This window comes from Apium graveolens, chromosome 11, assembly GCF_009905375.1.
Source record: "Apium graveolens cultivar Ventura chromosome 11, ASM990537v1, whole genome shotgun sequence".
Taxonomy (NCBI): Eukaryota; Viridiplantae; Streptophyta; class Magnoliopsida; order Apiales; family Apiaceae; genus Apium; species Apium graveolens.
Window position 1 is genome coordinate 49,976,883 of NC_133657.1, and position 14,850 is coordinate 49,991,732.

The following is a 14,850-nucleotide window of genomic DNA, read 5'->3' on the forward strand; positions in this document are numbered from 1 at the left end:
AAAGTTTAGAGTTGGTTTTCTTCTCTTGAACAACTGATAAGGAGTCATGCCTTTAGCTTGATTGATCAAAGAAATATTCTGAGTGTAGCAGGCACAATTAACAGCTTCAGCCCAGAAATATGTTGGTAACTTTGATTCTTCAAGCATTGTTCTGGCAGCCTCAATTAAAGATCTGTTCTTTCTTTCAACTACCCCATTTTGCTGAGGTATTCTTGGAGCTGAGAACTCATGCATGATTCCATTTTCTTCACAGAACAGCCTCATTGTCAAATTCTTGAACTCAGTTCCATTGTCACTCCTGATATTCCTAACCTTCAAGTCAGGATGATTATTGACTTTCCTGATGTGATTGATAATGATTTCACTTGCTTCATCCTTTGATCCAAGAAAATAGACCCATGAAAACTTTGAGAAATCATCTACAATCACCAAGCAATATCTTTTTCTTACAATTGACAATACATTGACTGGTCCAAACAAATCCATATGTAGCAGCTGTAATGGTTCATCAATTGTTGATTCAAGCTTCTTTTTGAATGATGCTTTCCTTTGTTTGCCTTTCTGACAAGCATCACACAGACCATCCCTTGAGAATTCAACAAGAGGAATTCCTCTAACCAAGTCCTTTTTGACTAGATCATTCATTGTCTTGAAATTCAAATGGGATAGCTTCTTGTGCCATAGCCAACTTTCAACTGAACTTGCTTTGCTGAAGAGACAAGTAATAGATTCTGCATCTGTAGAGTTGAAGTCAGCTAAGTACACATTTCCTTTTCTAACTCCAGTTAGAACCACTTTGTTGTCTTTCTTACTGGTGACAACACAGGCTTCTGAATTGAAGGAAATTATATTCCCTCTATCACATAGTTGACTGATGCTCAGTAAGTTGTGCTTGAGACCATCAACTAGTGCAACTTCATCAATTATGACATTCCTTGTTGAAATCAAGCCATATCCCATAGTAAACCCTTTGTTGTCATCTCCAAATGTTATGCTAGGGCCAGCTCTCTCCTTAAACTCTGTGAGCAGGGAGAAATCTCCTGTCATGTGTCTTGAACAGCCACTGTCCAAGTACCATAGATTTCTTCTTTTTCCCTGCACACCATAAAATCAATCAAGTTGATTTTGGTACCCAAGTTTCCTTGGGTCCATTCTTGTTAGCCTTTCTCCTAGACTTCATTCCTCCTGCATCTTTAGACTTAGGTAACTTTGAGTCAACCTTGATCTTAGATGTAGTTGGTTGAGGTGTAGGGTTAGTCACAGAATCATTTAGCACATTTGGAATTTGATAAGGCATGGATTGTGCAAGAATGTTATTCCATATTGGCATATTGTATGGCATTTGAGGCATACTAAATGCAGCAAGATAAGGATTGTTAAAATATGGCATGTTTGCAAAATGTGCATAAGGATTTTGTTGAGACATAACAGGCATAGCATGCAGAGGTGATGCAGACATATTAGGCATGGAAGAGGGTACAGGAATGGGAGTTTTCTTAATAGATTTGCAACTAGCAGATAGATGATTAACACTACTACAATGCACACAGCTTTTTCTAGGAGCATACTTATCAGGTGTGTAATTGTTATGTTTGTTAACCCCTACCTTCCCATTTCTATTAGATTTCCTTTTAGTTTCCTTTTTATCCTCAACCACTTTGAGCCTATTCTTTAACTGTTCTAAGGTCATGTGCCCTATATTCACCTTACTAAAATCTTTGGATGTGCTTGCTTCTTCTTTGACAAAGTTCTTGGAAGTTGAACCAAACTTTTTGTTGAGTTTCTTTAGATTTTCACTTTTAGAAACATCTGCCTGTTTTAATTGAGGAACCTTCAACGGATGCTCCTTTTCTTCCTTCAACGGATAACTTTCATCATCCGTTGATTCCACATCCGTTGACAGCCCATCAATTAATTCCATTTTCTTTTTGTTTTTATCCCAGGCAGTCTCACAAAATGATTCAATTCCTTGGACCTTGGCAATTTGAGCACTAACATCCCTAGATGTCTTCCAGGCTTTAATTACCTCTTGCTCTCTCTCTAATTGATTAGAAAGTATTTCTACTTTCTTAACAGATTCAGCTAGTTCATTTTCAACAGATATACAATGTAGCTTAGTTTTCTCAAGGTCAATCAACTTATCTTCTAACACAGCATTTCTATCACTTAAAAACAAATTGTTCTCTTTAATCCTACTATTTTCTTTAGCAAGAGATTTAAGAGACACACGCAAATGATACAGTTCAGTAGACATGTCATTAAAAGCATCATTGCACTCTTCTTTAGTAAGCTGTGTTAAACCAGTAGTGATTACCTGGTTGCTTGATGAACTAACTTCATTTTCCTCAGAATCAGCCATGAGAGCCAAGTTGACATATTCCACATCTTCATCCTCTTCTTCTCCATCAGCTGCCCAGTCTTTTTCTTGAGTAATGAAAGCCCTCTCCTTTTGCTTGAGCAGATCAAAATATTTCTTTTTGTAATCTACTTGGTCAAATTTCTTCTTTTCAGAAGTTGGCTTTCTGCACTCACTTGCAAAGTGTCCACTTATACCACAATTGAAACACTTGAACTTGGATTTGTCCACCATGTTCTTATAAGGTTTAGTGGCTCTAGTGTTTTTCCTAAATTTCATCTTTGCAAATCTTCTGGACAGAAATGCAAGATGCTCATCAATACCATCAGAGTCATCTTGGCTGGAGTTGTCTTCATTCTCAGCAAATTGCTCCTTACCCTTGCTTGATTCTGATTTGCTTGTGCCATCTTTGGAGTTTGATGTAGATCTCACAGTTTCTTGTCTGCATTCTTTCTCATTTTCAGCTACCAAGGCAACTGACCTCCTTTCTTTCTTCCCTTCTCCAATACCTCATCCTGTTCCAGCTCTAGTTCATAAGTCTTCAAGATTCCATATAATCTTTCAAGAGTGAAGTCCTTATAATCTTGAGATTTTCTCAAGGAGACAGTCATGGGTTTCCATTCCTTTGGCAAGGATCTTAAAAATTTAAGATTTGAATCCTTCATCTGGTACACTCTACCATACAGCTTCAGTCCATTCAACAGCTTTTGGAATCTATTGAATGTGTCATTTAAAGATTCATTTTCTTCAAAATTAAAATACTCATACTGTTGAATGAGAAGCTGCATTTTATTTTCTTTTACTTTTTCTGTACCTTCACACAGTAGCTGAACTGTGTCCCAAACCTCTTTGGCAGTTGTGCAATTTATCACATTATCAAACATATCCTTGTCAAGACCATTAAACAAAATGTTCATAGCCTTCTTATCTTTGTGGACTTCTTCTGTGTCTTCCATTGTCCATTCTGCTCTAGGTTTTGGAATGGATTGACCAACAGCAATTGTGGCTGTAGCAACTGTGGCTACTTTGTGGGGAATGTGAGGACCATTCTCAATGCAGTTTACATAACCTTCATCTTGGGAGAGTAGATGAAGGTGCATTTTCACCTTCCAATGGTGATAACTGTCTTTGTCAAGAACTGGGATTTTTACTCCAATATCCTTCTTACTCATCTTTGTTAGTTTCCAAGATCTTTAAACTCTTTGTGTGTCAAGAGCTTGCTCTGATACCAATTGTTATTCCTAGTGGACTAACAATGAGATTTACAGAAGGGGGGTTGAATGTAAATCTCAAAACTTTTTCAAGTTTTGAGCAGTTTCAAAGGCTATGTGTTTAAGACAAACAAGTGTATGAATTGTTTTAAGCTAATACAGACAGATATATATTCAAACACTAACGTAAAGAACACAACAGACCTTAAAAACTTTTCTGGTGGATTGTTGTTCCACCAGAGATGGTATTTCAGAAAATCTGTGATTCAAGAAGTTGATCACAGCTGCGTCCTAGTACAAACTAGATAATTTTTCTCTCAAGATTTTTCTAAACAGCTCTGGAAAAATTCTTATCTAATTACTAGCTGCTACTTGGTTTATATATCACCAAGTTTACAAGTGAAGACAAAGATAAAAAGTACAATAAAATAAGTTCTCCACTTGGTTCTTCTCCATTTTACTCCAGTGCATTGTTGACTATTGCCTCTTTATACTAGAGTAGAACGGATGCTTTTTCTGATGTTCCTGAATTAGGCTTCCACATCTCAGTTGTCTCTGTCAACCCATGTGCCTCTGTTTGTAGGTACAACTACCACTTGTCAACTGCTATTTAACAGAACATCCGTTGAAGCCTTCATCCGTTGATGGCTTTATCCGTTGATGTGTTAGCAGTTGAAGCTCTATCCGTTGATGCACTCATCCGTTGAAGGATGTTATCCGTTGAAGCTTTAGAGACATCCGTTGAAGCTTTGTTTCTCATCCGTTGAAGGTCTTTAAGTTATCCGTTGACACCATTTCATTTATACAAAATTACAAGGCATGAAATACTTACAATTGGCCTTCCTATCTGCATATCCTCTAGTAGTCAACATGACTTATAATTTCCCTCAACATTTAAGAATTATATCTCAAATTCAGAGACTGAAATGTGCTACAACACTAGACTTATTTCTAAGTAAAGCTACACCATCAACGGATAACCAAAATGGTCTTATCCGTTGAGGCTACAAACACTGGATTTCTACTTAAGTGTTTTGTTAAACATATCATCAAACTAATGCACATATATTCCTAACAGTACGAAAACCTGGAGATAATAAAAGGTTTGAAGATACTGTTAGGGCGAAATCACGCACTAATATTCACGCAAGTATACGCGTTCGCAAGTAATATAGAATACTTTCTAGTTCGTTCCCACAGAGACTCCGACTAAATTATTGTCTAATTAAACTCACTCACCAATGTATGGTTACTTCTCAATGTTAAGACATTAACACTTAAAATTGTTGATTAAATATTAACTACAATTAACTACTTAATTAATCACTTAACTAACACTTCAATTTATCAACAATAAAACACTCATGAGATCACAACTTCATTATTACTTCCTTCAATAGCCTTTGTTATTACCTTCAGCATGTGACAGTGATGATATTAATCGAATAACACGAAACTGATAAAAGCCAACTTTCATTGTACTAATACCATTCTACCAAGCATCCACAATTAAGATAGAAGTTGAATAGTCATCAATTATGTTGAGTTCCTATATGTCTACAGAAATTGACAACACAACGATTTAAGCACAAGTTATTCCTTTTGATTATATAGGGCAAATAAAACTGTTAGAGTTACCCACTAATCATGCACAACGTACATGAACCTATGCTAGCATGGCAAGTTCTAAATCTCAAGATCCACCGTCGCTTCACAAGAGATTAACACCCTATCTTATATGTTCGCGACGCATATAAGACGACTACGCACAACCAATACTAGATATCATACAATCATTACACACTACAGTATTAAACAATTAACTAAAGAATTCCATGATAAATCCGTTGCAACCCCATGATCAGGATTAGCCCATAATAGCACTTATCGTCATCATGGGTTCATATGAAATCATGATAAACAAACACAAGAAAATAATAACTAAACGAATTATATTAAAACAGAGTAAGTCACAAGAGTAAATAAGTTCAAAGCAAGAAAACTAGCATCCAACGTTACAACGAAACAAGAATCACAAGAAGATATGCTTCCTCTTCGTTTCGGTGTGCTAAATCGGTCTTCTTCCTTATCTCCTTCGCTCCTTGCGTAAAAACACGATCTTCTTCAATACCCCCTTGTGAAAACGTCTCAAATCTACTTATATAATAGTCCCATAAAACTCAGATTACATAGAAGTGGAAACCAAACAGAAGTAGAAGTCCTGAAATAATATATTTTTTTCCCCGACCCTGCACGGCCGCTCAGCATAGCTGAGCGGGCGCTCAGCTTGCTGCGCGGCCGCTCAGCAATGCTGAGCGGGCGCTCAGACCTCTACTGGAAAAAATCTGATTTTGCTCCGTTTCTTCGCCGTAATCTGCCCGTTTCTTTCCTTTCGCAATGGTGAAGACATGCCAAGGCTTATTCTTGATGATTCCTCCCCTGAAATGCAACTAATACCCTGAAATGCATAAACACTAGAAAAACGCATCAAATACACAAAATACTTGATTTCAAGACACCAATTTAAGCCATTTTAAGACGTTCTAAGTGGTATAAAATGCCACTTATCACACCCCCAAACTTAAATCGATGCCTGTCCTCAAGCGTCACAGACTCAAAAACAAATAAAAAAAACATGCATGAATGCAATCTATATGAAAATGCAGCGATCCCCCTTACTACGATTAACCAACCAAATTGCAACATCTTAACGAATGCAGTTAGACAACTAAAGATCAATAAACTCATGCAAACGGACATACAGCCAGAAACGTGGTGTGTGCAATCGCTTAACATATATGCTTCGGAACTAGACCAATTATTATGACTAGACTATCCTAAAGGCAATCCAATGATTATACAAAGAATAAAAAATTCTAGGCACAAAGTGATATACAACACAACAAGAATTCTGGAGCTTATTACGGAATCGTGCTTTTTATTCACAACATAAATGCTTATTTGACCGTGTAATGAGTGAGGTCCACAAAAGACTTATACAATGGTATCCATGTAACGAGCGTTAGGTTAGCGGATCCCAGACTCTAAAAGCCTTAGGTCACTAGGCACAAAGTCCCCTAAGAACTTAATAACTCGAATACCAAAGAGCCCACTCTAGATCAATTATGCATAAACTAATTTATTTTTTTTATAACTTCTGAGCAAGTGCGTTTCGCTCCATCTTGCTCAACCCTAGACTACTCGCACCATATGCGAGCCGGCTACTAGCCATTTGACGCCTAGCCACAACTAGCAACAAATTCCATTTTTTTTCTCCAATTTTTTTCTTTTTCATGCCTTTATCACTAAGAACCTATTATCGAATTCTAAGCATAATAAGTAGATTGACCTCGAAAACAACCAAATCATAACAACAATCTAGCCCTTATGCATTCTCTAAGACTTAGTGGAATTACAAGTGTTTCTAGCATGCATATCAACCTACACGACTTAATATCACTTTAATGCTATCACTACACTCGCATCAATATCACAATTCAGTCGATAAATCATTGCAAAAGGGATCATGGTAAATGCATGAGCTACATGACATACATAACAAAAAAAAACTATATGTCATAAATTATGCAACTATATGAACTAAACTATCATGAATATGCAGCTATATGACACACACACAATATTCCTTAACTACCACCCCCAAACTTAAAATCTTCACTGTCCTCAGTGAAGGTAGTAGAAAGGAACACAGGGTATACCTACAGGGAGTCATCATCATCATCACCCTCAGTGGGTGGAGTATCAGGCGGCGGGTATGCAGAGTCCTCACCAAAAACTGGCCACTGGATATCAGCTCCAAGGCCCCGAAAAGCAGTCCCTAACGCAAGGGTGAGCTCCTGAGCAAACCTGCTCTGCGTCTCATACATGGCATCCATCCGCCGTGAAAGCCTCCTATACTGAGCATCAGCCAACCCAACACCCTCCTGAGCTCTCGAAGAACCAGCCTCATCACGCCCTGGCCTAGCCATAGTAGCACCTCGTGCTGGACGCCCTCCTGGAAGACGATAACCCAGCCCATGCTCCTCAGGCTCACCACCGGTCCACTCCTGCATCCCATTCAGAGTGCCAGAATCAATCGGAGCTGCCGGTAACTGCAACTGCTCATGAGCCGGCCAGTTCACTCCCACTGCTTGGCATAGCTTCGTAACCGTGGATGCATAAGGGATGTTCATATGCTTTGCTCCCCTCAAAAACTTCAGAATTCCTTGGTAGATAAACTCACCAAGGTCCACATAGTACTCCTCATTCAGAATTCCCCACAACAACTGTGCTCTCTCAACTGTGACCTCGTGTGCATGCGAAGAAGGCAAAATATTAGCACAAATAAATGCATTCCATGCACGGGCATACCTGTTCATGGCGATCGCCGGAAAGTGATGATACTCATTAGTGCCGGTCCTGAAGGTCCAAACTGTGCCCGGCCGACAGAGAGTCGCACAAATCAAATCCAAGTCAAAGTCCTCAGCAGACTTTTCATTCCAGTTCTCCTCCTCGGGCTTCCTCTCTCGCTGTCCAATCACACGGCGAATCGCCGCAGGGTGATAATCAACTGTCAGCCCTCGGACCACAGAAAACCCATTCTTTTCGGCCTTCACGTTCGCATAGAACTCGCGAACCACACTCATCGGCACTGCTTCGGGTGACTCGCAGAAAGCTATCCACCCCTTCTTTGCAATTATGGGCAGCAACTCACCATCCCTCCCTGATGGTAAAAACCCTCTCTCCTTCAGAATCGGCTTCCCCAAAAGCCTAGTGTACTCCTCCTCCGCAGCTCTGTCAGTTAACCGAGGCCTTGCAGTAGTACCCCTCGATGAATCAGCAGTAGGAACTGTGCTGCTGCTGTCAATAGTGCGTGCTCTCTTGGGTGCCATTGATTCGTGAAAAAAAAATGTGTAAGAATTGAGTTTTGGTGTTTGGGAGAGAGTTTAAGTGTAGTAATTTTGTGGGAGATATGTAGGATAGGTGTATGTATATATAGGGTGTGGATTAGATTAGGGTTTGGGAATTAAGGGTTAAAATGATGGGGTAGTGGGAACAAATCGTGGGTTTATGGGCTACAACTGTTTTTTTTGTTTTTTTTCTGAACTGTAAAAAAAAATTCTGGTACTCGACCCCTGAGCGGTCGCTCAGCTTGCTGCGCGGTCGCTCAGCAAAGCTGAGCGGGCGCTCAGGGGGTCACTGGAATTTTTTTTTCAGCCCCTGTTTTCTGATTTTTTTGTGTTTTTGGATAGGTTATTAACTTCTAAGGGTTCCTGTAACAACATTTCATGGGTTGCCTCCCACGCAGCGCTTCTTTTTCGTCATTAGCATGACGTTTCGTACCCTTCTCAAGTAGTCAACAAAATGGCACTAACCACTTCTCGGTTTGCCATGTCCCCATAGTAGTGCTTCAACCTCTGACCGTTAACCTTGAATGCTTGGTCCGGATCATTCTCAAAAATTTCCACTGCTCCATGTGGAAACACAGTTTTGACAATAAAAGGTCCAGACCACCTTGATTTCAACTTCCCAGGAAAAAGTCGGAGCCGAGAGTTGAATAAGAGAACTTGTTGCCCTAGCACAAATAACTTAGGATGTAGCTTCCTATCGTGCCACCTCTTCACCTTTTCCTTATACATTTTGTTATTCTCGTACGCTTGAAGTCGAAATTCATCAAGTTCATTAAGCTGAAGCATTCTTTTCTTACCAGCTGCATCTAAATCCAGGTTCAACTTCTTCAATGCCCAGTAGGCCTTATGCTCAAGCTCCGCAGGTAGATGACATCCCTTACCGTACACCAACTGAAACAGTGACATACCAAGTGGAGTTTTGTATGCTGTTCTGTAAGCCCAAACAGCTTCATCGAGCTTTAAAGACCAATCCTTCCTTGACGGACAAACAACCTTCTCTAGAATGCGCTTTATCTCTCTGTTAGACACTTCCGCTTGACCATTTGTTTGCGGATGATAGGCAGTAGCTACTCGATGATTCACATTATAACGCTGCATCATAGAAGTGAACTTACGGTTGCAGAAATGCGATCCTTCATCACTTATGATTACCCGAGGTGTTCCAAACCTTGTGAAAATTTGCTTATGAAGAAAATTTAGCACTGCCTTTGCATCATTTGTCGGTAAAGCTTTAACTTCTACCCATTTTGAGACATAATCGACTGCCAGCAAGATGTACTGATTATTGCAAGACGAGATAAAAGGCCCCATGAAATCGATTCCCCAAACATCAAAGACCTCGACTTCAAGCATCACATTTAATGGCATCTCATCCTTCTTTGTCAAATTTCCCACTCTTTGGCAACGATCACACCTTAAAACAAACTGATGAGCATCCTTGAACAAAGTAGGCCAAAAAAAACCAGCTTGCAGAATACGAGCTGCCATCTTCTCACCACCATAGTGTCCACCATAAACCGTGGAATGGCAGTCTCATAATATCCCCTCTGTCTCACAGAACGGGATACATCTCCTGATGATCTGGTCAGCTCCCTGTCTAAACAAATATGGTTCATCCCACATATACCACTTCACCTCATCCAGAAACTTCTTCTTTTGAGCGGATGTCAAATTAGGAGGCATTACATTGCTGACGAGATAGTTTACAATATCTGCAAACCATGGTTCTTCCTCCTGAACTGCGAACAACTGCTCATCCGGAAAAGATTCATTGATTAACGTCCTATCTTGTGAAGTAGAATCGTGATTCTCCAACCTAGAGAGATGGTCAGCTATGATTCTCAGTACCTTTCCTATCCTTGATCTCTAACTCAAATTCCTGAAGTAAAAGCACCCAACGAATGAGTCTCGGCTTCGAATCCTTCTTGGAAACTAGATAGCGAATAGCCGCATGATCAGTGAATACTGTTACTTTCGTACCAAGTAGATAAGATCGAAATTTCTCAAAACCAAAGACTATAGCTAAAAGCTCCTTCTCAGTAGTGGTGTAGTTCAATTGGGCCCCATTTAAAGTCTTACTCGCATAGTAGACCACATGGAAGAGATTTTTCTTGCGCTGTCCCAGAACTGCACCTACCGCATAATCACTCGCATCACACATCATCTCAAACGGTTCTGTCCAATCTGGTGTTGTAATAACTGGTGCAGTGATCAAACTCTTCTTGAGAGTCTCGAATGCTGCCAAACATTCATCATCAAATTTGAAAAGCACATCTTTCTCAAGCAAATTGCACAACGGATTAGATATCTTTGAAAAGTCCTTGATGAATCGCCGATAAAAACCCGCATGACCGAGAAAACTACGGATTCCTTTCACAGAATTAGGTGGGGGAAGATTTTCAATGACTCCCACCTTGGCCTTGTCCACCTCCAGACCCTTGTTAGAGACCTTATGCCCAAGAATAATGCCTTCACGCACCATAAAATGACATTTCTTCCAATTGAGCACCAAATTAGTTTCCACGCATCTTTTGAGTACGGCGCGCAGATTATTCAAACATTCATCATATGAATGTCCAAAGACGGAGAAGTCATCCATGAACACTTCGACATTATTTCCAATCATGTCAGAGAATATAGCCATCATACATCTCTGAAAAGTGGCTGGGGCGCCACATAACCCAAACGAAACTCTGCGAAAAGCAAACGTGCCGAATGGACAAGTGAAGGTAGTCTTTTCCTGATCCTCTGGTGCAATACAAATCTGATTATACCCTGAATAACCATCCAGAGGACAAAAATACTCATGACACGCCAACCTGTCAAGCATCTGATCAATAAATGGAAGAGGGAAGTGATCCTTCCTTGTGGCTTTGTTCAATTTTCTATAATCCATGCATACTCTCCATCCTGTAACTGTTCGAGTGGGGATGAGCTCATTCTTTTCATTTGCGACCACAGTGATACCTCCTTTCTTAGGTACACATTGTACGGGGCTCACCCACGAGCTGTCAGAAATAGGATAAATAATGCATGCATCTAGCCATTTCAGAATTTCTTTCTTCACCACCTCCTTCATGATAGGATTCAGTCTTCGCTGCTGTTCCACAGTTGGCTTACTACCTTCCTCTAGCAGAATTTTATGCATACAATATGAAGGACTTATCCCCTTGATGTCTGCTATGGTCCATCCAATAGCCGATTTGAATTCTCTCAAAATCCTTAAGAGCTTGTCTTCCTCACTACCTGAAAGGTCAGATGAAATAATAACAGGTAACGTAGATGAATCACCTAAAAAAGCATACCTCAAGTGTTCAGGTAATGGCTTGAGCTCCAAGGTAGGTGCTTCCTCTATTGATGGTTTGAGCTTTCCTTCAGCATTCTTAAGGTCAGAAGTACCAAGAGATTCAAATGGTATGTCCAGCTTTCGCTTCCAGGGAGAAGCGTTCAGATATTATAATTGCTCGTTGCCATCTTCATCATCGCTGTCAAAATCCCCCACTAAGGCCTTTTCCAATGCATCAGACATTAGCATGTGATCGAGTTCTGAAGTAACCGCAGAATCAATCACATCCACTTTTAAGCACTCCTCATCTTCTGTAGGGAATTTCATTGCCTTGAATACGTTGAAGGTCACATCCTGATCTTGTACCCGCATAGTAAGTTCACCTTTTTGCACATCTATCAAGGTACGACCAGTAGCCAAGAAAGGCCTTCCCAAGATTATGGGAATCTTCTTATCTTCCTCAAAATCCAGAATAATAAAATCTACAGGAAAGAAGAGCTTATCCACCTTGACGAACACATCCTCCACTATGCCCCTTGGGTAAGTAATGGAACGATCAGCCAATTGTAGCGACATGTATGTGGGTTTTGGATCAGGCAGATCCAGCTTTTTAAAGATCGACAACGGCATCAGATTAATGCTTGCTCCCAAATCACAAAGGCACTTGTCGAAAGTCAGATTGCTAATGGTGCAAGGTATGGTGAAGCTTCCTGGATCTTTCAGTTTTGGTGGTAACTTTTGCTGCAGAACAGCGCTGCATTCTTCCGTGAGAGCAACGGTTTCAAGGTCATCCAGTTTCATCTTCCTTGAAAGAATAGTCTTCATAAACTTCGCATAACTAGGTATTTGCTTCCAGAGCCTCAGCGAAAGGTACATTGATGTGAAGTTTCTTGAACACCTCCAGAAACTTCCGAACTGTCTATCCAGCTTTTTGTTGCTGCAATCTCTTAGGAAAAGGTGGTGGAGGATAGAGCTGTTTCTCCCCTGTATTAGCCTCAGGCAGAGTGTGTTCAACAGTAGTCTTCCTTGGCTTCCGCCGCTTTCTCCTTTTGCTTAGATTCTTCATCTCTAATTTCAGCTTCTCCTTCTTTTGCCTTTTCAGCATCAGCAACTTTTCCAGACCTTAAGGTAATAGCCTTGACTTGCTCTTTAGCTTCCTTCCTGCCTGGTACTTCCGTGTCACTGGGAAGGGTGCCAGGTTGACGATTGAGCACTGCATTGGCTAATTGACCGATTTGATTTTCCAAGGTCTTGATAGAAACCGCCTGACTCTTGCACAACAGCTTAAGTTCCTCAAAATCAGCACTAGTAGGTGCAGCTGTACTTCCCTGTTGAGGATATGATTTCCTTGTAGCATACTGCTGTGGTTGCTGGAATCCAGGTGGGTTAAACTGTTTACTCACTCCTTGCTGATATGGTGGCTGAATAGCATTCTGATTATTTTCCCCAGCTGAAATTTGGATGATTTCTGTTGTTAGGATGATAGGTCGCTGGCACAGGCTGCTGTTGTCGCTGATAGTATTCACATACTGAACAGATTCGTTGACAAGAGAACACTGATCCGTAGCATGAGAACCTGCACAAAGCTCACAAACCATAGCTATTTGATTAACTCCATACGTAGCCAGAGAATCAACCTTCATTGATAGCGCTTGGAGCTGGGCTGCAATAGCGGTGGCTGCATCAACTTCCAGAATACCTGCTACCTTGCCTGACGTCATCCTCTGAGTTGGGTTTTGATGCTCATTTGCAGCCATCGTCTCTATAAGATTATACGCCTCAGTATAGCTTTTAGCCCATAAGGCGCCTCCAGCTGCTGCATCGAGCATGGGCCGAGATTGGGCCCCCAAACCATTATAGAAACCAGTGATCACCATCCAATCCGGCATTCCATGATGTGGACATTTTCTCAACATTTCCTTGTAGCGTTCCCAAGCCTCGCACATAGATTCTATAGGATGCTGCGCAAACTGAGTAAGAGCACTCCTCATAGCAGCAGTCTTTGCCATCGAATAAAACTTCACCAGAAACTTTTGTGCAAGATCTTGCCACGTAGTGATGGACCCAGCTGGTTCAGAATGTAACCAGTCTTTAGCCTTGTCCCTCAGTGAGAATGGGAAAAGCCTCAACTTGATAGCCTCATCAGTCACGCCATTGTACTTAAAAGTGCTGCAGATCTCGACAAAATTCCTTATGTGCATGTTGGGGTCTTCAGTTGCCGCTCCTCCAAAAGAACAGAATTCTGCACCATCTGAATAGTGCCCGGCTTGATTTCAAAGTGTTAGCTTGAATAGCCGGATGAAGGATGCTTGACTGAATGTCATCAATTTTAGGCCGAGAAAAATCCATAAGAGCTGGATTCAGCTTGAACAATACGATCTCCATGTTTACTGGTTCTTTCTGCTCAGTTCCTGAATCCGAATCCTCAAAATCTAACTTCTCCGGAATATCAAGAACTTCGTCTGTCTCCTCAGCTGTATCTAAAGTCCTCTTGCGAGCACGAGAACGAGTTTGCATAAACGCTTGCTAAAGTACCTGAAACACAACCGAAAACAATAATTAACTACTACGTCCTAATCACTGAGTCCTAATGACCAATGATGGTAAGTACATAAACTAAACAAATACGCCGAGTCCCCGGCAGCGGCGCCAAAACTTGTTAGGGCGAAATCACGCACTAATATTCACGCAAGTATACGCGTTCGACAAGTAATATAGAATACTTTCTAGTTCGTTCCCCAGAGACTCCGACTAAATTATTGTCTAACTAAACTCACTCACCAATGTATGATTACTTCTCAATGTTAAGACACATAACACTTAAAATTGTTGATTAATATTAACTATCATTAACTACTAATTAATCATTAACTAACACTTCAATTTATCAATAATAAACACTCATGAGATCATAACTCATTATTACTCCTTCTATAGCCATTGTTATTACCCTTTAGCATGTGACAGTGATGCTATTAATCGAATAACACGAAACTGATAAAAGCCAACTTTCATTTGTACTAATACATTTACCAAGCATCCACAATTAAGATAGAAGTTGAAATAGTCATCAATTATGTTGAGTTC

The 14,850-nt window shown here is 40.5% G+C and overlaps 1 non-coding gene across 1 annotated transcript; it reads left to right on the top strand.

Annotated features, from left to right (window-relative positions):
- Positions 1-13,650: 13,650 nt before the first annotated feature.
- Positions 13,651-13,757, top strand: LOC141698811 (small nucleolar RNA R71). The gene has a single exon (XR_012565312.1). It is a non-coding gene; the product is annotated as a small nucleolar RNA R71 (small nucleolar RNA).
- Positions 13,758-14,850: the final 1,093 nt, after the last annotated feature.